The 23,995-nt window shown below is 38.4% G+C and overlaps 1 protein-coding gene and 1 pseudogene across 4 annotated transcripts in view; one reads left to right on the forward strand and one right to left on the reverse strand.

Annotated features, from left to right (window-relative positions):
- The window catches only part of AUTS2 (activator of transcription and developmental regulator AUTS2), a 1,299,114-nt gene that overhangs the window by 392,198 nt on the left and 882,921 nt on the right, over positions 1-23,995 (forward strand). The window lies entirely within an intron of this gene.
- LOC128561064 (TLE family member 5-like) lies at positions 12,745-13,352 on the reverse strand (annotated as a pseudogene).

Consider the following 23,995-nt stretch of genomic DNA (forward strand, 5'->3'; position numbering starts at 1 on the left):
TTTGGGGATGTATGTAAGAACTATTGTGATGGCTGAAATAACTTAAATCTTCTACATTTTCTTGCATTTCCAACTAAATACATTTTGCATATTGCTTACAAATTGTTCAGACTGTCTTCATGAAAATGAAAGCTACGCTTATATGCTTATAGGAAGTTAGAGATCACTGAAGGTTTGTTTTTAAAATTATTTCATTTCTTAAGTTTTTTTTGTTTGTTTGTTTTTGCTTGTATTTCCTGTAGCTGCAAGGGTATATATGTGTATTAGGAGGTGATTGGGAAGAAGAAACCTTTCTCAACATCTGTGTTCCTTTATAGAACATTATCTTTTCTGCTATCAAAGAGGTATTGCTGGTCAGAGTGCTTTATGCTCTGGACAGTGCTTTCTTTACATTGATCTTTGCTATATGTTTTGTTGTATGTTTAAGCTTCCCTAACAAGGTTATCTTCTTTTCTTATTTAAGAGAAAATCATTCTCTGACATTAATACCTACTATGTGCCAGGCATTCTCCAGTGCTGCCATTCCCAACTCCTGGGCCGCAGAGTGGAACCAATCTGTGGCCTGTTAGGAACTGGGCTGCACAGCAGGCCAGTGAACAAAGCTCCATCTCTTCATCTTCCTCATCACACCTGAGCTGCCCTACCCTCACCCCATCCCTCCAACCTGGTCCATGCACAAATTGTCTTTTTTGGAACTGGTCTCTAGGGCCACAAAGGTGGGGAGCTGCTGCTCTAGAACCTTAATGATAGTACTTCCCATAATAACTTCATAAAATAAGTATTATTATCTCCACTTTTTAGGTAAAGAAAGCAGAGGCTTGGGGGTTGTGTCTTCCCTAAATGGCACACCTAGACAGTGTTAGAGTTGGCATTTAGATACAAATCTTATTTGAGCTAGTGTTCGTTCCAACATACCACCGCTGCTGCTTTGCCTTCTCTCTCTTTACCTAGCATTTTGACTATACTAATTGTGCTGTCCTCTCATCCTAGGGAGTTTCCAAAGTCTTTTACCTAGAGTATGGTTTTCAAAACTTTTTTTATCCCTGCCCCCACGGTTGAAAATATAGTTTGTGTCATAATCAAGTATACATACACAAGCACATGCACAAATGCACACGCATGCCTGTGCTTACATATACAAATATTAATTCGATAATACCTTCATTATGTGTAATACACTCTAATATTTCTTTTTCTGTTTTACTCCATTAATACACACACACACACAGTGGAAATTACTCAATAAATTGATGTTGCAATCCAGGTCACCTGTAGCTGGAACGCTGACCTAGAGTGGAGATCCCTAAGGTGAGGTATCTACTGCCTCTAACTGGTAAAGACCCCCAACAGTATTTTTAGAATATAATCCATTGGGGTGCAAGAAAAAATAGTAGAAATTATGTTTAGGTTTATTTTTATCTTTAAGGAAGACATCACACATTATTGATATTTAATATTCGTGTTGATAGTGCACATCACTTTGTGAGACCATCAGTCGCCTTGCCTTCTTAGGGAGGGGGATAGGTCTTGAAGGAAGAGTGCGAGTTCACAAAGAGGCAGACTCCTGCAGCCTTTAGTTCCCAGTGTTGAGAATGTTGTACATTTTGTGTGGCTCATAAGGCATGTTAATAGGTTACATTATTTACTTTTAGCAAAGAGGAAAAGTAATTTTTTTTTTATTAAATCCTTTGTATATAGATCATAAATATATTTATGCCATTATGGGATTCAGTGTGTTGATTATTCGTACAAATTGGAGTGCCTACATCCTACTAAACAACATAGCCTTCACCTCTTTTACCCAATTACAGGATTAAGACATTGGTGTTTTACACCTGATAGACCCAACTTGTACTTGCAATATGAATGGATTAATAAATTGTGGTATAAGAAAAGTAATTTCTAAAAATTTTTTCAAAGAAATTGTGAAATGAGACAATAGAAACACAAGGTAACAGCAGGAAAATGACAGAGCTGACATTTCTTTTTGAAAGCTTATCAACCACATCACTGAGTATAAATAACAACTATATAATTGTAACTAATAGGAAGTCAGCCAAAAAAGTTGAAATTATTTTTTAAAAAGCTTGAGAACTTAGGTTTATATTCATGATTATTAATGATTTACTTTGCCCTAAATGGATATCGTGCCTTGAGTTAAGAGCTTTTGTTATGCTGGGTAAAACATTAAAAATTATGTTTGTTTTATCTTTATATCATTTCTTATGTTTGTATTTTTTATTATATATATGTGTGTGTGTATGAAATACATCAGCGTCATATAAATACTTACAGAGACAACTGTTTTAAATTACATGTGAACTTTATGGCTACCCTGTATCTTAGGGGAATAGGTTTAGTGTTTTTTTTTTTTTTCTTGTACTAATAAATATACCTAATTAAAAACATTTGGAGACCATTCATGGTCTGGAAAACTACTGGTAGAAGCATCTAGTTATTGTTAATGGATATCTGGGGGTCTAGATGAAGAGAAGAGGGAAAAGATGAGTTCACAGAAAGGAAATAGGAGACAGAGGGTGTTTGTGTACAAATTAGAAAATGGCCTTCCTGGGTGGATTCAGTTCCAGGGCACATGACTTGGTGAGTGGCCTGTGCCTTTAAGTCAGTGGTTCTCAAAGTTCCTCATGTTGTGGTGACCCCCAACCATAAAATTATTTTTGTTGCTACTTCATAACTGTAATTTTGCTACTGTTATGAATTGTAATGTAAATATCTGATATGTAGGATATATTTAGGCAGCCCCTGTGAAAGGGTCATTCGACTCCCAAAGGGGTCACGACCCATAGGTTGAGAACCGCTGATATATGTAGATTATAAAAAGTCACCCCTTCCTGCTGGCATAGCAACTCTGTGCTAGGGCACGTGGTTTGGCAAGTGCTTTGTGGGCTGGATTTCAGCACCACTTTATTTCTTCATCCTACAGGTATAGTCTATACAACTAATTGTATGTAACATTTCTGGTGATGAGGTACTGAAAAAAAGAGAATGAAGGACAGGAGACATTGATGAATGTAGTAAGCAGCAACAACTGCTCCCTACTCTTACACTTTTTATTAATCTGATGGAACATTTATACTCTAGTACTTTGTGTCATTTTCTTCAGCAGAAATTGGCAAATTGTAGCCCACTGGCCAAACCTGACCTGACGTCTGTTTTTGTATATAAAGTTTTATTTGGAACTTTGCTATACTCCTTTGTTTAATTATTGTCTGTGACTACTTCTGAGCTGTAATGACATTGTTAAGTGATTGTGACAGAGGCTGTATGGTCTGCAAAACCTAAAGTATTTACTGTGTGGCCTTTTACTGAAAAAGATCTGGACCCTTGCGGTAGAAGATTAATTAGTGCATGCTTCTGATGCTACTGCATGATAACTAAGCCACGGGCTGTTTGGCTTCTCATATGCTCTGCTTGCCAGAAAACACAGAGCAAAGTGAGGGCACGGTAGGAGAAAAGGGCAGAGCTAAGGCATGCAGCTGGGTATATTCATTACTTAGGTCACTCACTCCTGAATAAGCCATGTAGTGTAGAGAAGACAAAGGGTTAGGAGTCTAGTGACTTGGGCTCTGCAAACAAGTCAATGTATGACCTTTCCCCAGGCTTCAGTTTTCTACCTAAGATACTGCACTATATCAGTGATTCTCAAATTTTAATCTGTATCAGAATCACCTACAATGCTTATTGAACTGGTTGTTGGGCCCCACTATCTCCAAGGTTTCTGATTCAGTAAGCATTGGGAGGACCTGAGAATTTCATTTTTAACAAGTTCTCAGGTGATGCAGGTAGACTATATGACTAGATTAGTTTTTGGTTTCCTGTGTCTTTTTTTTTTTAGATAGAGTCTAAGTTTGTCATCCTTGGTAGAGTGCCATGGCATCATAGCTCACAACAAACTCTTGGACTCAAGCGATTCTCTTGCCTCAGCCTCCTGAGTAGCTGGGACTACAGGCACCTGCCACAATGCCTGGCTATTTTTAGAGATGAGGTCTCGCTTTGGCTTAGGTTGATCTTGAACCTGTGAGCTCAGGCAATCCACCCACTTCCGTCTCCCAAGTGCTGGGATTACAGGTGTGAGCCATTGCGCCCAATCCTCCCTGCCTCTCTTTGATACTGGCAAGGAGAAAGCTAGAGTATATACTGTGAGGAATGACATTTAGATGTTTCTGTGATGTGTAAACAAGAGCTATGCTGGACTAAAGTGTAAATCTTCACACATCAGAGGGAACTATGAAACAGTTTCAAAGAGAATTACTTAACTGATCTCTTAATCATTAGTTGCCCCAAATTTTGCCCATTGTCTCTGAAAAATGATCAGTCTGTTAGGGTAGTGTAGTAGAAAAGTGGCAGTTTTATTTTTCACACTCTTTACCCTGTCCTTCCTGCTGTGACTGTTACTCTGTTTCTACTTTTAAAAACTCTTAACATTGTTCCTTGTATCTTTTTTGTAAGTTATTGTTTTCATAATTACAATAAAACATTAACATTAAGAGCTATTAGAAGCCTGCTGGAGCCAGAAATTATGCAAATTACTTACAGAATAGCCTTATTCAGTTCTCTTAAAAATCCTTAAGGATATTTTATTTTTCTCATTTTACAATTGAATGTTAATTACAGATTAGGAGTCCAAGATAAGGAATGAGTGACCTAGACAATTTCAATTTCCATGTAGACGAACATCGGAAAGCAAGCTTTCTAGGTCTTTGGCCTCTTCCCCTCTAATCCTTACCTCCACTTCTTTCTAACTGTCCATTCTCATTTTCGGATCTTGGAACTTACTGTCACCTAGGATTTCTCTTCTTGGGTAATGAACTTCAATATCATTCTATTACTGCAGCTCATGAGTCTATCTCTTGCTAAAGCTATCTTTAGTCCCCATTCTCTGCCAACAAATAATTTTTCTTTCCCAAACTATTTCTGAATTAGAAACCTTTTTAAAATACCTGTATGCTTTGTACTAAATTGCATTAATTATGTTTCTAGTCCCCTTAGTGCATGGTATTCTTCGTAAAAATTATTTGTCTTATTTACTTAGCTGATACAGAATCTAGTACTGTGTCTGGTATATAGTAGGTGCTCCATAAATAACCGTTAATAGAGCCAGAGAATATAAGGCAAGAATTTGTGTTCAGTACAGTTACTTCTCAGTACAGTTGCTGTATTCAGGCTTCCCACAGCCTGAGGTGTATTCATTTGTAGTTTGATCTGGATAAAGAAGGTATTATTAATGTCGTTTGTGAGATGCTTTGTGTATTTCTCTATATCCAGTATACTATTGGTGATGATTTTTTATTTTGTCAAACTGCATTTTCTCTTTTGAACTAGAGTTCAAACAAAATGATTTTAGACAATATCCTAAGAACATTTGGAAACATGACACTTACAGTCTGTTTTTCCCCTTTGCTTTAAAAAGTATATACAGCCATAATTACTAATTGCTGCATTCTAAGTAGAAACAGATGATACGTATGTTTGTGACAGTTTTCTAGAGGGACAACTAAGTAACCAGGCTCATTTTTTCATAATGTGAATGTTATTCACAAACTATTACCATAATTGATGTACCAAGCCACTGTAGGGTAAATAATGTGTTGTGTGCAGGAAGCAAGCTAGTAGTCAATGAATATTAAAGAACAAAACCTCATTTTAAAAGAGAAACTGTAATTATAATCATTCTGAATTCATACTGCACAACCAGTTAAAATAATTTTGCTGCTATTTGTGTAATTTTGTGTATAAAGGGTGCAGGTATGTAAGCTGAGTTATATAGAAATAGGTATATAAGCACACACATTTTTTAATAAAAAAGTACAATAAGAACTTCAGAATCAGTCATTTTTCAGTGGATTTATTGCAGAAATTAGGTGAACATCCTCCCGAGTAGCTGGGACTACAGGTGCCTGCCACAATGCCCAGCTATATTTTAGAGACCAAGTCTAGCTTTGGCTCAGGCTATTCTCGAACCTGTGAGCTCAGGCAGTCTACTTGCCTCAGCCTCCCAAGTGCTGGATTACAGGCCTGAGCCACTGCGCTGGCTCTTCTCTTTTACTTTTACTGGTATTTTATTTCTGCCTGGAACTGGACCCTCCTTAGGACCTGATCAGCTTCTCTAGTCTCTCTAAAACAGTGGTTGTCAACCTGTGGGTCATGACCCACCGGAACTGTATTGAAGGGCTGCAGCAATAGGAAGTTTGAGAACCACTGCTCTAAAACTTCCTTTTTTGGGGGGTGAGGGTGTGTGGGGGGGAGTCTTTCTCATCCACATCTAACCCTAGCCTAAAATTACTTGGAAGTCTGATTGGGGAGACTAATGATATACATAAGAAATGATTTATCGCCTCTTACTATAAAACAACAAATCCCAAAAGTGAAAATTAGTACACTACATACCAAAGTTGATAGCATCAAGAGCCGTGGTCCTCAACCTTCCTAATGCTGCAGCCCTTTAATACGGTTCCCGTGGCTCGTGACCTACAGGTTGAGAACCGCTAATTCTAGAGCATCTAGAAAGCCACAAAAGGGATTATTCTGTGTGCCTTACGGAGAATGGTTTGCTGTCTACACATGTACCCTGCCTGTATGTATTGTTGGTCACCTCTTTCTGAGTGGCAAATGCTGTATTATTCTCATAAAATATTTTAAGTTTTGTATTTGGTTACCAGTGTCTCTAAAAAGTGCTCTGATATAGCTGGGAAGGATCAGATCCTGTTGGTGTGTAGTTTTTGATGGAACACTTAATCAGGAAAACGCAGTATGCCTTATGTGAAGTATATAACTCCCTCTATCTCTACCAAGTTCTGTAGTCAAAGGGGAAGGCTCTGCTCTTTCTCATGAAGTTGAGTGTTTTTGGTACACACATATTATATACAGTTAGAGCTTACTTTTATATTTTAAAATAGATCATAGGCTATTCTTAATAATATATTAAGAATCTTTTAGGAAAGATTCTTTTAAGAAAGATCTTCAGCATTGATCCTGTTCTTAGTTGTAATTTCAGCATGTATCTGATAAATTCCTTCAAATATATAGCTATTCCTTTTATACTACGGGCATCTGTTGTCCTTTTCTTTCCTTTTATAGAAATGAAAATACAGACAGTTTCTGATATGGTTTCTTAGCTCAAAATTCTCTACCTTTTGATGTCAGAAAGAATCAGTTTATTTAGCTAGTTTATATGACTGGACATATTTCTATAGAAAAAATAGTAGAATCTTCCTTAACATACTGCTTACAGAGAGTAAGTCTATGTTGTGAGGGTATGTTGACTCTTCCTCTCAACATTATTGTTTGTTTTACAAAAGTCATACAACCTGAAGAAATTCTAAGTATCAGAGAACACTTCTATATGAAAGGAATTGGTTCAAGAATTGAACATTATTTGCTATACATCACCACATGATAGGGCATCGATTGGATATGTAACTCTGTGATAGCTTGTGTTTGCTTGCTCTGATGATAATTATGACAAGAGAGAAACACTATCTCAGAGTGGACACTGTAGAAGGGAAGGAGTCTTGGAGTTGACCCTTGAGGATGACTTAAGATGGTTTAGTGTCCCTTCAAACCAAACTCCCACCTTGAGAATCTTAGACAGGCCTTGGGCCTGGGGCCTGGGGCTTCGGGCCTCATTCCCTCAAGAATTCCAGAAACTACTTAGCGGGAGTTTGTGCTATACAAGTCTGTTTTTGGCAGTTGGCCCTGGCTTCTTTCCTGCTAGGCCCTGTGCCTCTTAGGAACAGCGAGGAGGTGAGATGCAGATAACACATGAATGATTTCTGCCTTCTGAAATGCTGAGATGATGTGCACTTCTCCCTCCTCCTCAGGTTTTAAGGAAGAGCACATTTATCTTGGAATGTAATGAGTAGGAAAGAGCAAGTGGCTTTTTATTTCTGCTGAATAGCACAGTATAGGTACGTTTCTATTTAGTGATCCAACCTGTTTCTCTTTGTAGTTTGCATTGTAGTTGAAGACATTTTAAACTTTACTGTTAAAGTAATTCATGAATGTTTCATTTGGGAAACTTTGACCTTTCTTGGCAGGTCAAAGGAAACTTTTGTAAAATGTTAGTGTCTAAGAAGTTGAGGATTGTGAATTAAGTAAAGGTTAGGGGTGTGTGTGTGTGTGTGTGTATTCACGGCTTGTGCATAAGTGCGTGTGCATGGTTGGGTAGGGACTAGGAGGGCTGAAAAAGAGGAGAAAAGTTATTCCCAGCAGAAGAAGACCACATACAAAGGCTGAAAAACTCTTGTGGTTTTTGACAGATTAATGAATACTGCTGAAAGTTTTGTAAGAGCTGTGACCAGCCATGTTTGCTAAGAAAAGGGGAAGTCCTTGAGCACCCATCGCAGTATACCTCTTCAGATGGCCTTAACAAGTGTTCTGATGCTCTGCCAGAGGAAATGGTGTGTTCCAAGTGCAGCTGCAATGGAAATAGAATTCTTTTAGTGTACCTGAGGCAATTCCCCTCACAGATCATCCCATTGTAATAATAAATTATTCCTTTAAAACAAAACAAAAAAGGCTGGTAAGAGTTAAAGTAGATTATGCCAGAAAATGAAAATGAATTGTTGCAGAAACCTGTCTTAGTTGTGGTTTCAGAGTTATTGAAGGGCTCAATTGTTAGTTTGTTATCTCTCTTGTGGTTTTGTCGATTTATTTATTTGTTTATTTATTTACTATTTATTTATTTATTTTTGAGACAGAATCTCACTATGTCGCCCTCAGTAGAATGCTGTGGCATCCCAGCTCACAGCAACCTCAAACTCTTGGGCTTCAGTGATTCTCTTGCCTCAGCCTCCCAAATAGCTGGGACTACACGCACCTGCCACAACTCCTGGCTATTTTTTTTTTTTTTTTTTTGGCCGGGGCTGGGTTTGAACCCGCCACCTCCGGCATATGGGACCAGAGCCCTACCCGCTGAGCCACAGGTGCCACCCGTGGCTATTTTTTTTTTTTTTTTTTTTGCAGTTGTCATTGTTGTTTAGCTGGCCTGGGCTGGGTTCGAACCTGCCAGCTTCGGTGTATGAGGTTGGTGCCATAACCACTGTGCTACGGGCGCCAAGCCTTTTTATGAACTTTTAATTATCCAGAAAAAAATAAAGGTAAAATAGCATTCAAATTTTTATTAGACAACACACCCCTATTGCAAGAGATGATAACCTTGCAGCTCACGAGCTGTAACATCTTTCGCTGATTATTCCTTCTAGTTGTTTCTCTTACCTCTTGTTCCCTTCCTGGTGGCATGTCAGACTTTGAATATAATCAGAGTATGATTAAGATTCCATCATAACAGGTATAGTTTCTGACTAGAAATGTAAGAAATGGTATTCTATAGTGCCTTCAGCTGACTATAGCTATTAAGCAGAGGTTAGGAAATTGTGATGTAATTTAAGGTGACTTATCCTTTATCAAGCTCAATTATGAGCCTGGAGCTATGTTAACTACTTTTTACAGCTATGAGTTTATTTAATTCTCCAGGAATCCACGTTTTAAAATAGGTTTGGTTACCCTCAGTTTATAGATAGGGAACATGAGGTTGAGAGATAAGAGTTTCATTTGCAATTATACCCAGCATTTGACAGGGCTGGGATTGGAACCAAGGCCCTTCTATCTCCAAAACTCCTACATGTAACCCCTGCCTGATGCATTACACTCTTGCCTATAAACTAGTCTTTCTCATTGCCTCCACCAGTTCTTGTCCTTCCTCTGTTTAAAGATGCTTTAAACAAAACACAACCAATAATCTACCTCCTAAAATAAGCTTCATTTGCTTCTATCCCTCCCTCCCAAAGTAATATCCTATACTTATGCAAGTATTAGATATTTGGGGGATAAAATAAGTAGAGCATTTCACTCTTCTCTGACTCTTATCAGAATGCATATGCTTTTATCAATCCCCAATAACTGTTCCACAATCCTATTATATTACCTGCAATGCATAACACAGTTTTAGTCTAACCCAGCAGTTCTTAACCTGTGGGTTGCGACCCACAGGAACTGTTTTAAAGGGTCGCGACATTAGGAAGGTTGAGAACCACTGGTCTAACCAGTCTTCTCAGAGTCTTCTTTGCAGTGGCATGATGAATTCAGTAAGCTTATAGACCCAGCTCAGCTGTAGACCTCCGTGAAGTCACTTTACCTCTCTGTACTTTACTTTCATCCTTATGGTGTTTGATCCAGGTTATTCCACAGCCTGCGAGGCCCCACATTTTTCTGGACACTAAGTAGGTCACTACCCTTTTGAGCACATACTATTTTTAGTTCGTTGAAGAAATGGATAATAAAATATAAATTCATTAAAAAGTACTACTAAGTTTCTCACATTTTGTGTTTCCTTAATCAGTGCGTGACCGCTAAACATCAGTGTGTAATCAAATAAGGCATTTATTATTTCTTTTTACTTAAAAAGGGTCCTCATGCAAAAGTTCACAATACTTGTTCTTGTGCAATTTTAAAAATCCCTCCCCAAGTAAAATATTCATGACACCTATCAATGATTTAAATTCTGGCTTTTTGAAATCTTTCATTATTTTACTTTTTCCCTTCTCTGTGACCATTTGGATTTATGACAAAAGGGGAAAAATTATAAGAAAATAGATTAACATTAAAAAAGAATCCCACTTCTCCATAATCTGTCCTGGAGATTAGCTATATTTTGCTTTTATGTCTTCAAGTACAATTGGTGGTCAGTTGTTACCCTGTCACCTTTCCACTTCATACCTCAGCTTTCTTGTGAAACCCTGAGTACCTTACTATTCTCTCAGACCATGAGCTGTTCCCCCCTCCTTCTTTTCTTTTCCAGCTTACATCACCTGTGTAATCCCATCAGCACCTTTAGTTCCTTGAAGCTTTTGTCCTTCTGCCTGTTTTCTCTCAGAAATGTGTCAGTCACCTGCTATCCAGAGACCCTGTTCTCCTTTGGGAGAATCAAAACTGTGTCTGGCCTGTTATTATCATAGACCAATGGGCTTCAACATCTGATAGCTTTTTTAGTGTTGCCCATCAGTGCTTTTACCAAGTTGCTTTTTCTGTCCTTTTGTTGGTAGTCCCAAACTTCTTCCACTCTCTTCAAGGCTACAATGATAGGAAAAATTTATTGTGAATGTAGTTGTAGTAGAGCGTATGTGCTAAGGACTTCACAGCGTAACTTTTCCTTCCATTGTCCATTCAGCCATCCAGCAAATTCTAAATAAGCATCAACTGTGTCTCTAGGCACCATGCCAAGTTACAGGCTGTAACTGTGATTGAGGCAGATTGGAGACTTGCTATTAAGAGACCTCCATTTCAGAGGGTGATGCAGAAAAGTAAATAGGCAGCAATCACATTGTGTGTGCTAAGGAGGGGAGCAATTCAGTATGAGATGCACCCAACCTTGACATGATGAGGATGAGGAAGACATCTCGGAGGAAGTGACAGTTAATTGCTGATCTTAAGGATGGGAGAATGTGATGGAGAAACATGAGCACATTCCAGTAGGAAGACTACCTAGTGCCTGGAAAGATTTCAGGGAATTGAGAGGCCAGTAAGAATAGAGTTACTGTTCTCAGAAAAATTAGGGAGAGGTCTTTTTTTGATGTGAGTGCCATATACCATTTTTTTTTTTTTTTTGGCCACCTATATGATATGTATGTTCAGTCAGCTACTAATTTGAATTAGAATCCACTAAGATCCTTTACTATGCTCAGGTCTTAGGGAATGAGTTTGCTACATCTACTGTCAATGTCATGGTGAAGTTTTACTGCATACTTGTGTAGCTTCTCTGCTGAAATAATACCAGACTGTTATGTTAGGTGTCGAGGAACATACTTTAGAATCATCACAGGGAAGTTTATAATTATTGTTACTAACTAACTTGATGTAGGGGTAGGGTTTTCCAGGATGGCCTATTAGCGATTACACTCTGAAAATTTTGAATGCTGAAACAAAGCCGCTACCCAGCCTTGCAAGAGAAGTTTCAAAAATGGAAGCATATTCCTTTTTCATAAAGACATTTAATAAATGACACGTCAGGAGGAGAAGATGAGGTGCCTCAGATGGCGGGTTTATAGGTCCGCATTTTTTTGGTGCTTTTGTGACTTAGGGATATGAAACAGTGGGTATATGTGCTCTGCACCTTTGCAGAAAGAAAGGGGAATGAATCCACACGTGACTTTGACTCTTCTGATTGCAATAAAGGCTTTAATGCTTCATTCAACTTTAGGAATAAGAGTGGATAGAAAGTACAATATTTCACACCTTTTAAAAACCATTTTGGAAGATGGAGGCTGATAACACCATACATTCAATCTCACCTACTTTGGATGGTCTCCCTTTATGGGTGGAGATAGTTTAAGTTGACAGCATCCTGGGGATGATGAATCTCAATTATTTTGTGTTTGATAAATTATTTTTACTTGACAGTAGAGAGGTGGGAAATAGGAAGGAGAGATGTGCCATCATATTATTAAATACATAGAGAATCACTGTGCCTTATCTATGAGCAGGCATTTATTTACCTATTTTAGCTGCAGGGGAAGAGGAAGGAAAAGCCTGGGGTGGGGGACAGGAACAAAGCTGGTGGTAGCACAAGACCAGGGCCAGGGCCCCAGTGGGTGGATACCATAAATATACACTAGAGCTTAGCCAATCCCGAGCTATACTGTGTCTTGCGCTAAACATTCCTTTCTCTCAGTACCTCTGTCTCGCCTTTGTTTTCCCCTCCCTAACCCTCCCCACCACAGCTGCCTGCTACTCTGACTTTCCGCCATCATCCTCCTGGTGGGTGTCTCCATCATGCCATTCTTGTCTTCCTTAGAGAGGTGGGTCTGGGAGCCCGGTGCGGACAGTGAGAAGAGAGTGGTGCCTGCGCTGAATGCTAGCAGCGAAGGTGGCTACAGCCCCACAGGCAGTGGTGTCAGAGGCAGGGCCAGAGCCTGCAGCTCAGATAGCTGGTGGGCTTGGAGCTGCTGTTGGATGACGGGGTTCAGCTCAGGAGCAGTGACCTGATTAGTCCTCTCGATGGCTCCCAAGATCTGCTGCTGGTGGTCTTGGGAAAGGGAGGGCAGGATGTGGGCACAAATGCCATTTAGCCTTTTCAGCCTGCTTGTGCATCTCAATGTTTAAGCCATAGAACATCTCATAGTATATCACATAGTGACGCTGAATCTCTGACTTCTTGCTGGCCAACTTGTCACACTCAAGCTTTAGGCTGTGACACTGAGCCTTCAGCAGCTGAAATACATCTTTGATGCAACGCAGGAGTCCAAGGTGGTGAATTTGAGTTGTTGGGGTAGGTGTGAGGAGCCCTGGATGTGTGTCACGGATGTGCTCTGTGACATTGGCTCTTGGCTAGGCATCTCTTCTTTCTCATCCTCAGTGTCCTCTGCTTCCAAGCTTTTAAGTCTTTTGGCTAAATACAAGGAACTGTTTTGGCAGCAAGAACAAGGAAAAGGGAATAGGAAGAGAAAGCTATCCCAGTTTCTCTTTCTGTGGCTCTAAGAGGTTAGAAGATGTTGTTTAAAATGAATTCCTGTTCACTTTTTGATAAAGAAACTGAACTATTTTTATTGTTATCTTCTCTAGGTGTGGAGAAAGGTCATCTCCTGATTTTGTCTCAGAGATCTTAGGGTTAAAGTCATGGCAGAATCCTTTCCCTAGACATTGGCTCTTGTCAGAATAATATCTGGCCAGGTGTTAATCTCTGTCCAGGGGGGAGTGCTGGAATTCATTATTCATCCTGTGGGAGTAGGGGTGGGAGGAGAAGGCTGTACTTCAGGGAGGGTACCAGGGCCAGGACCTGCCTCCTGCCATTACTGAGATGTGTCATTTGTGGTGAAGGCAGCTGAAGTCCATTTGAGGAATTTTCTTGTCAGCCAGCCAAGAGAGAAACACAGAGGGAGTAGAGGGAGGGAGCAGCAGACAGCTTGGCAAGGCAGTCCTAGAATGCAGTTTCGGGAGCAAGATCACACACTCCTCTTTGAGGCTGAGGCGCTAAGGGAAGGTGCATTGTAATATAAAGGGAAAGGAGGCCAGGTTTGAAATAGTACATTTTCCTATTTTTTTTTTTTTTCCCTTTTGTCTCTCCTGTCTTTGAATACTTGTCATCCTTTGGAAAACTCATCATCTGAAAGAAGCTTTTGCTGACACACTGCTTTTTTTCCAGCGTTATATTGTGGGGTTTCGTTTTTTTCTCTTTTCATTTTTTTCTGTCCTCTTTTCTTTGGAGTGCAGGAAGTGGGACAATGATCAAGTCAAGCTGGTTCTACGTTAAATTCAAATATGCAGAGAAGGTAAGTCAATATGTTTTCTTTTCCCAAGGGAAACCTGCCATCTCCCTCCAGTCTTCTCGTGTTGATAGGCTTCTCTGGCCACTCAGGGAAGTGGATGTAGCTGAGAAGTTTTATTTGTGAACGTGTTTTCTCTGGCTTATTGATTCTTGGATTAAACACAGGCTCTGTACTTGCAATCTGACATTGCCACATTGCTGCTGACTCAGAGGAAGGAATCTTCAGACTCTGTTCTGAAGGCATTATTTAGAGTTTAAAGAAGAAAAATAATGAAACTGCAATAATAGGAAAGGAAGGATATGCTGCTTGAGATTGAATAGAGAGTTTATCAACAGTAATATTTGTTATGAAATGATGCATTTTTGGTTCTGAAATAAACTGACAGTTACTTCCCATTACCCATAATTTGCTTAATCAGAAATTTTACTTTTGTTTCTGTCAGTTAATTGACTATTGACATATAGAATAAGAGCTTTATAATATTTGGATGTAGAAAGAATCTCCATCATGTTATCTAACCACATATGAAACTATATGGGATTATATATATTTTAGGGAAAGAAAAATTTTAGTTGTGCCCCAAATTTTGATGTTAATCATTTACCAGACTTTTAGGAAAAAAGTGTGTACCTCCTACTACATCTTCACATATCTGTGGCTGTTTGATGTATTTTTGATTCTGGATCAAATATGTGTCACTTTTTTGGGAATTTACGGGGTTTGTAGTGAGGTTTCCAGGAGGATCCTAAAATGCTTCCCGTTTGAAATCTTTCTTCCTGATTTGATTATTGAGAACATCAGCATTATTGACTGTACAGTTAGCTGATCTAGAGAATGGAATCATCATGGCAAGATGGAAAACTGTGATGATTGTTTTTCCTTAAGATTATATGCATAAGCCCATTTCAAATCCCTCCTCCAATTATCTACTTTATAAAGAAGTTAGAACACTTTAGGCTCACTTTTGCTTTTTTTCTGTATGGATTTTTTTCCTGCTTTGTTTTTGTGACAGGAAAAATACTTCTTTACCTTTAAGGAAATTGCAGGATTTTTATTTAAAAGATCTATCCTCCTTTTAAACCCATTTACATTTTTTATCTTTTAAAGCTATTATAAATAAATTATTATCTTTTTGTGTACAGGAATTGGAAAACTTATTCTTGTGCTTTGGGATTTATTTTTATCCTTAGTGGACTACTTTCCTTTGAGAAGTTTACTACCCATTGTTTGCTGTTATGAATTTTACTAACTTAAGACTGTACTGTCTCCTTAACCTTTTCCTTAAATGTTCTTTTATGGAAACCTGAGTTAAAGGATGAGAATAAAGTAATGCTAAAAGAGGAAACCCATTTCAAGAAAAGATCTTCATCAAAAGAAAAAGAAGGGGAACATTAAGTTAATTACTTAATTTGAATTACCATATGGCTTTTCCTTTAGCAATCAAACAAGGAGAGAATGCATTCATATACCAAGGCATGATAAAGCTATATTACATAAGGTTCTAACCTATTTGAATAATATCTTTCTTGCTTTTATTAGAATAGGGGAAAAAAGAAAAACATAAATCTTAGCCGTGTTTCTGCGCTGCTTTTAGTGTTCGAGAGCTGTTTTTCCTCAGCAGAACTTTTTGTTCTTTTGTTCTTTCACACTGACTCACTTTTTAAAATTTACATTGGAGAGGGTGGTGCCTGTGGCTCAAAGGAGTAGGGCACTAGCCCCATATGCCAGAGCTGGTGGGTTCAAACCCAGCCCCAGCCAAAAACTGCAAAAAAAAAAAAAAAAAAAATTACATTAGAGAGATTTTCCTTCAAAACTCATCAAAATAGATTGAATTTTATCTGGGGAGAGAAAAGGTCTTTATTATAAACACAAGGACAGAGATGTTCAAAAACCAAATTTAAAGCATTCTTTTAATGTTCTTTAAAAGATCCATTCGTATAAGGCATTCTTAATTTGGAATTTTCTCCAGTATCTTAAAAAGGACAAAAAATGAACCCATCTCTCCATTTTCTTTCTTTTTACTTTTCTTTTTCTTTTTTTTTTATTGTTGGGATTCATTGAGGGTACAATAAGCCAGGTTACACTGATTGCAATTGTTAGGTAAAGTCCCTCTTGCAATCATGTCTTGCCCCCATAAAGTGTGACACACACCCAGACCCCACCCCCCTCCCTCCTTCCCTCTTTCTGTTTCCCCCCCATAACCATAATTGTCATTAATTGTCCTCATATCAAAATTGAGTACATAGGATTCATGCTTCTCCATTCTTGTGATGCTTTACTAAGAATAATGTCTTCCACTTTACATCCAATACAAAGGATGTAAAGTCTCCATTTTTTTTAATGGCTGAATAGTATTCCATGGTATACGTATACCACAGCTTGTTAATCCATTCCTGGGTTGGTGGGCATTTAGACTGTTTCCACATTTTGGCGATTGTAAATTGAGTGCAATAAACAGTCTACTACAAGTGTCCTTATGATAAAAGGATTTTTTTCCTTTTGGGTAGATGCCCAGTAATGGGATTGCAGGATCAAATGGGAGGTCTAGCTTGAGTGCTTTGAGGTTTCTCCATATTTCCTTCCAGAAAGGTTGTACTAGTTTGTAGTCCCACCAGCAGTGTAAAAGTGTTCCCTTCTCTCCACATCCACACCAGGATCTGCAGTTTTGGGATTCTGTTATGTGGGCCATTCTCACTGGGGTTAGATGATATCTCAGGGTTGTTTTGATTTGCATTTCTCTAATATACAGAGATGATGAACATTTTTTCATGTGTTTGTTAGCCATTCGTCTGTCATCTTTAGAGAAGGTTCTAGTCATGTCTCTTGCCCATTGATATATGGGATTGTTGGCTTTTTTCATGTGGATTAATTTGAGTTCTCTATAGATCCTAGTTATCAAGCTTTTGTCTGATTGAAAATATGCAAATATCCTTTCCCATTGTGTAGGTTGTCTCTTTGCTTTGGTTATTGTCTCCTTGGCTATACAGAAGCTTTTCAGTTTAATGAAGTCCCATTTGTTTATTTTTGTTGTTGTTGCAATTGCCATGGCAGTCTTCTTCATGAAGTCTTTCCCCAGGCCAATATCTTCCAGTGTTTTTCCTATGCTTTCTTGGAGGATTTTTATTGTTTCATGCCTTAAATTTAAGCCCTTTATCCATCTTGAATCAATTTTTGTGAGTGGGGAAAGGTGTGGGTCCAGTTTCAGTCTTTTACATGTAGACATCCAGTTCTCCCAACACCATTTATTGAATAGGGAGTCTTTTCCCCAAGGTATGTTCTTGTTTGGTTTATCGAAGATTAGGTGGTTGTAAAATGTTAGTTTTATTTCTTGGTTTTCAATTCGATTCCAAGTGTCTATGTCTCTGTTTTTGTGCCAGTACCATGCTGTCTTGAGCACTATGGCTTTGTAGTACAGATTAAAATCTGGTATGCTGATGCCCCCAGCTTTATTTTCATTACAGAGAACTGCCTTAGCTATACGGGGTTTTTTCCGGTTCCATACAAAACGCAGAATCATTTTTTCCAAATCTTGAAAGTACGATGTTGGTATTTTGACAGGAATGGCATTGAATAGGTAGATTGCTTTGGGAAGTATAGACATTTTAACAATGTTGATTCTTCCCATCCATGAGCATGGTATGTTCTTCCATTTGTTAATATCCTCTGCTATTTCCTTTCTGAGGATTTCATAGTTTTCTTTATAGAGGTCCTTCACCTCCTTCGTTAGGTATATTCCTAGGTACTTCATTTTCTTTGGAACTATGGTGAAGGGAGTTGTGTCCTTAATTAGCTTCTCATCTTGACTGTTATTGGCGTACACAAAGGCTACTGACTTGTGGACATTGATTTTATATCCTTGAACATGACTGTATTTTTTGATGACTTCTAGGAGTCTTGTGGTTGAGTCTTTGGGGTTCTCTAAGTATAAGATCATGTCGTCAGCAAAGAGGGAGAGTTTGACCTCCTCTGCTCCCATTTGGATTCCCTTTATTTCCTTGTCTTGCCTAATTGTATTGGCTAGAACTTCCAGCACTACGTTGAATAGTAAAGGTGACAGAGGACAACCTTGTCTGGTTCCAGTTCTAAGAGGAAAAGCTTTCAGTTTTACTCCATTCAGTAAAATATTGGCTGTGGGTTTGTCATAGATAGCTTCAATCAGTTTTAGAAATGTGCCACCTATGCCTATACTCTTCAGTGTTCTAATTAGAAAAGGATGCTGGATTTTATCAAATGCTTTTTCTGCATCTATTGAGAGGATCATGTGATCTTTATTTTTGCCTCTGTTAATATGGTGGATAACGTTTATAGACTTGTGTATGTTAAACCAGCCTTGCATCCCTGGGATGAAGCCTACTTGATCATGATGAATGACTTTTTTGATGATAAGCTATAATCTATTGGCTAGGATTTTGTTGAGAATTTTTGCATGTATATTCATGAGTGAGATTGGTCTGAAATTCTCCTTTTTGTTTGGGTCTTTTCCTGGTTTTGGTATCAGGGTGATGTTTGCTTCATAGAATGTGTTGGGAAAGATTCCTTCTTCCTCAATTTTTTGGAATAATTTCTGCAGTACAGGAATAAGCTCTTCCTTGAAGGTTTGATAGAATTCTAGAGTGAAGCCATCTGGACCAGGGCATTTTTTGGTTGGAAGCTTTTTTATTGTTTCTTTGATCTGAGTGCTTGAAATTGGTCTGTTCAGGAGCTCTATTTCTTCCTGGCTGAGTCTAGGGAGAGGGTGTGATTCCAAATATTGATCCATTTCTTTCACATTGTCAAATTTCTGGGCATAGAGTTTCTGGTAGTATTCAGAGATGATCTCTTGTATCTCTGTGGGATCAGTTGTTATTTCCCCTTTATCATTTCTGATTGAGGTTACTAGAGATTTTACTTTTCTATTCCTCGTTAGTCTGGCCAATGGTTTATCTATTTTATTTATTTTTTCAAAAAACCAACTCTTTGTTTCATTAATTTTCTGAATGATTCTTTTGTTTTCAATTTCATTGATCTCTGATTTGATTTTGGATATTTCTTTTCTTCTACTGAGTTTAGGCTTAGATTGTTCTTCTTTTTCCAATTCCATAACATCTCTTGTGAGATTGTTGATGCTCTCTCTTTCTGTTTTTCGAATGTAGGCATCTAAAGCGATGAATTTTCCTCTCAAAACTGCTTTTGCAGTATCCCACAGGTTTTGGTAGCTTGTGTCTTCATTGTTGTTATGGTCAAGGAAGTTAATGATTTCCTGTTTTATTTATTCCTGCACCCATCTGTTATTCAACAGAAGATTGTTTAATTTCCATGCCTTTGGGTGGGGTCGAGCATTTTTGTTAGAGTTGAGTTCCACCTTTAGTGCCTTATGGTCTGAAAAGATACAAGGTAAAATTTCAATTCTTTTGATTCTGTTGATATTTGTTTTGTGTCCCAGGATATGATCAATTTTGGAGAATGTTCCATGGGGTGGTGAGAAGAATGTATATTCTTTATCTTTGGGATGGAGTGTTCTATATGCGTCTATCAAGCACAGTTGTTCTAGGGTCTCATTTAAATCTCTTATATCCTTGTTTAATTTCTGTTTAGAGGATCTGTCCAGCTCTGTAAGAGGAGTGTTAAGGTCCCCTGTTATTATGGTATTATCAGATATCATATTGCTCAGACTGAGTAAGGTCTGTTTCAAGAATCTGGGAGCATTTAAATTGGGTGCATAAATATTTAGAATTGAAATGTCTTCTTGTTGTATTTTTCCCTTGACCAATATAAAGTGACCATCTTTGTCTTTTTTGACTTTAGTTGCTTTAAATCCACATGTATCTGAAAATAAGATTGCAACTCCTCTTTTCTTGTGAATTCCATTTGCCTGAAAAATTGTCTTCCAACCCTTGACTCAGAGCTTTAATTTGTCTTTTGAAGCCAGGTGTGTTTCTTGCAGACAGCAAATGGATGGCTTGTGTTTTTTAATCCAGTCAACCAATCTATGTCTCTTCAGTGGGGAATTCAAGCCATTAACATTTATTGAGATAATTGATAAGTGTGGTAGTATTCTATTCGTCTTATTTTGTGAGAGTCCATTGCTTAGTTTTATCTTTTGCATCAGTGTGGAGGTTAGGTTCTGTCCTTTAATTTCTGAGTTCTTAACTTTGCTGCTGATCCATTGTGGTGGTCAGTGTGCAGAACAGGTTTAAGTATTTCCTGTAGAGCTGGTCTTGTTGTGGCGAATTTCCTCAATGTTTGTATGTCCGTAAATGATTTGATTTCTCCGTCAATTTTGAAGCTTAGCTTAGCAGGGTACAGAATTCTGGGCTGGAAATTGTTCTGTTTAAGTAGATTAAAGGTAGATGACCATTGTCTTCTTGCTTGGAAAGTTTCATTAGAGAAGTCTGCGGTCACTCTGATGGATTTGCCCCTGTAGGTCAACTGGCACTTACTCCTGGCAGCTTGCAGAATCTTTTCTTTTGTACTGACTTTGGACAGGTTCATCACAATGTGTCTTGGAGAAGCTCGGTTAGAGTTGAGGCGACCTGGGGTCCGATATCCCTCTGAAAGCAGTGTGTCAGAATCTTTGGTGATATTTGGGAAATTTTCTTTTATAATATTCTCTAGTATGGCTTCCATTCCTCTGGGGCATTCTTCTTCCCCTTCTGGAATTCCTATAACTCATATGTTGGAACGCTTCATAAAGTCCCGTAATTCTGACAGTGAACGTTCTGCTTTCTCTCTCTTCTTTTCTGCCTCTTTTACTATCTGAGTTATCTCAAAAACTTTGTCTTCTACCTCTGAAATTCTTTCTTCTGCATGGTCTAACCTGTTGCTGATACTTTCCATTGCATCTTTAAGTTCCCTAATTGACTGTTTCAATTCCTTCAGCTCTGCTATATCCTTTTTATATTCTTCATATCGTTCATCTCTGATTTGATTCTGTTTTTGGATTTCCTTTTGGTTATTTTCCACTTTATTAGCAGTTTCCTTCATTTTTTCCATCATTTCTTTTATTGTTTTCCACATGTGTATTCTTAATTCCCTGTCTGTCATTCCTGACATTTCTTTATAGGTGGAATCCTCTGCAGTAGCTACCTCATGGTCCCTCGGCAGGGTTGTTCTGGACTGGTTCTTCATGTTGCCTGGTGTTTTCTGCTGATTCTTCCTCATGAGTGATTTCTTTTATCTGTTTCCTTGCCCTGATTTTCCTTTCACTTCCTCTTGCTCTTTAAGTTCTTGTGCCTGTGGAAGTTGTGGGCGGGTTTAGACGGATTGAACACACACGACCACTTGCCGGTTTTCCACTGTTTTAGTCCTCCTCTTGGGGTCCACAAGTCTCTCCCTGACTCCCTGTATCCTCTCAGGGGTGATGATAGGCAGATCCCACCAGCCAGAGATGCCTGGAGTCCTATCTCCCCAGACTCATGGTGCCCAGATGCAAGGAAGCTGTTACTCGGCTGCCATCTTGCTCCGCCTCTCCCATCTCTCCATTTTCAAACACTGACCATTTTGATTTGATAGAAACTTACAATTGTTGGATAGTGGTTTCTTATATAAAGTTTGCACCTATAAGAAAATACATTGCACAGTATCTTCAGTAGCTATTTTCTAGTTCATCATTTAGGAAAATGATTTAGTCAGTCTTCAGTAGTGAGAATGAAAAATTAAGATTTTCAGGTAATGCATGACTAAACACATTGGCATTGGAGAATACTATTCACTTGGTGGTCATCAGGATTCTAATCCGTTTGCAGAATTAAAAGACGGGCCAAATGCTGTGACTCAGTGTGCTCGCACTTGGGGAGGCCAAAGTAGAAGAATCATTTTAGACCTGCCTGGGCAATATAGCAAGACCCCCTCCCTCATCCCTCCCACCTCAAGTTAGTCTGATTTTGTGGTGTGTGCCTATATTCCTAGCTACTTGAGAGGCTAAGGTGGGAGGATTGCTTGAGCTCAGGATTTCAAGGGTGAAGTGAGTACCACTGCACTCACTTCACTTTTTTAAGAGACTGGGCAAGACCCTGTCTCTTAAAAAAGAAAAATGACATAGAGTAAAACCAAACACCTTTTCTTAGTACCACCACACAAACATACACTTTTTATGATTTTCTGTCTAAATTACTTAATAAGAGCTGTCTCTCTTTTTTTTTAATTAGATTGATATCCAGCCAGCATTCCTTCTAAAAGAGGACTTTCTTGAATTTAGTTCATCCTCTTCTCTTTTTCTTTTCTCATTCTGCATTTTTTCTCTCAGCAATTGCCTATTTCCGTATGTTTTTCTGTATAACTATTCATTCCAAAATCTCTTCTAACTAGTCTAATAGCTTTTGAGGTCCAGAGGCATATATTTAATTGGGTAGGTAGATATCTGTCCCAAAGTTCAACAGATACCTCAAAGACAACATCTCTAAAATGCAATTAGTTTCTTCTTCCTTAACCACATATTTCCTTCCTCTTTTATTTCCTGGCATAGCTTAGGCATCCAGCTGGTTATCTGCATTCCCAAGGGCTCTGTTAGTTCTGTGCTTACCACCCCCTTCTTATTAGAGGAGGCTCATAATCAGTACCCCTGTTGTATTCATGGTGCCTTCCAATGCTCCAAGAACACTCCTGGAGTAATCTCGTTGAAAGGTCCATCCGAATCTCTTATTTTTCTGCTTGTTTAACTGTTTCCTCAACTGCCTACACATCCTTGCTTGATTTTTGTCAGCAGTGCTAGCACTTGGCCTTGTACATACATAATGCATCTTAGTGTAATTACTTACCTCTGTTCTCTATAGTAATGTATAAACACTGTCTTTTTAATTTTTGTATCCATAATCCCAGCATTTAATAGATGTTTAGTTATTCCCTAAATGCTATTGATTAAATCAGACTTTTTTAAAAGCAGTCTGGCATAATTTGAATTCTGCTTCTGTGATTTGCTTATAGTATATGATTGTGGGCAATTTATTGAAACTCATTGGAATTATTAGCTCACATATTAAATGTGGAGAATTATCACATACACTTTTTTAGTGGAACTTTTAATTTTGCAATAATAGTATATATAATAATAGTACAGCATGCAGTTTTAAGAAATAATACAGAGAGATATCCTTCTATATCCTTTACCTAGTTTCTTCAGTGGTAACATCTTATGAGACTGTAGTAAAATACACCTAACAAGGATATTGACATTAATACAGTGAAAATATAGAACAATTATATCACCAAAAGAATCTTTCCTGTTGCCCTTTCATAGTCATACCACTTTCTTTATACTCCCATATCCTCATCATTAACTCCTGATAACTGGTTATCTTTTTTCCATTTTTGTAACTTTGTCATTTGAAGTATATTATATAAATGGAATCATACAACATGCAACTTTTTGAGGCCTTTTTTCACTTAGCATCATTCTCTAGAGATTCATCCAAGTTTATGCTGTTTGTTGTTTATTTCTGTGGAGTATTCCACAGTGTGGATATATCATTGTTTGTTTGTTTGTTTGAGACAGAGTCTCAGGCTGTCGCCCCGGGTAGCGTTCTCACAGCAGCCTCCAACTATTGGGGTCAGGCAGTCCTCTTGCCTCAGTTTTTTGTACTTTTAGTAGAGACAGGGTCTTGCTCTGGCTCAGGCTGGTCTCGAACCCATGAGTTCAAGCAATCCACCTGCCTCAGCCTCCCAGAGTGCTAGGATTATAGGCGTGAGCCACTGCACATGGCCTTATCATAGTTTATTTAATCATTCCATCATTGAAG

Source organism: Nycticebus coucang, chromosome 12, assembly GCF_027406575.1.
Source record: "Nycticebus coucang isolate mNycCou1 chromosome 12, mNycCou1.pri, whole genome shotgun sequence".
Lineage (NCBI taxonomy): Eukaryota > Metazoa > Chordata > Mammalia > Primates > Lorisidae > Nycticebus > Nycticebus coucang.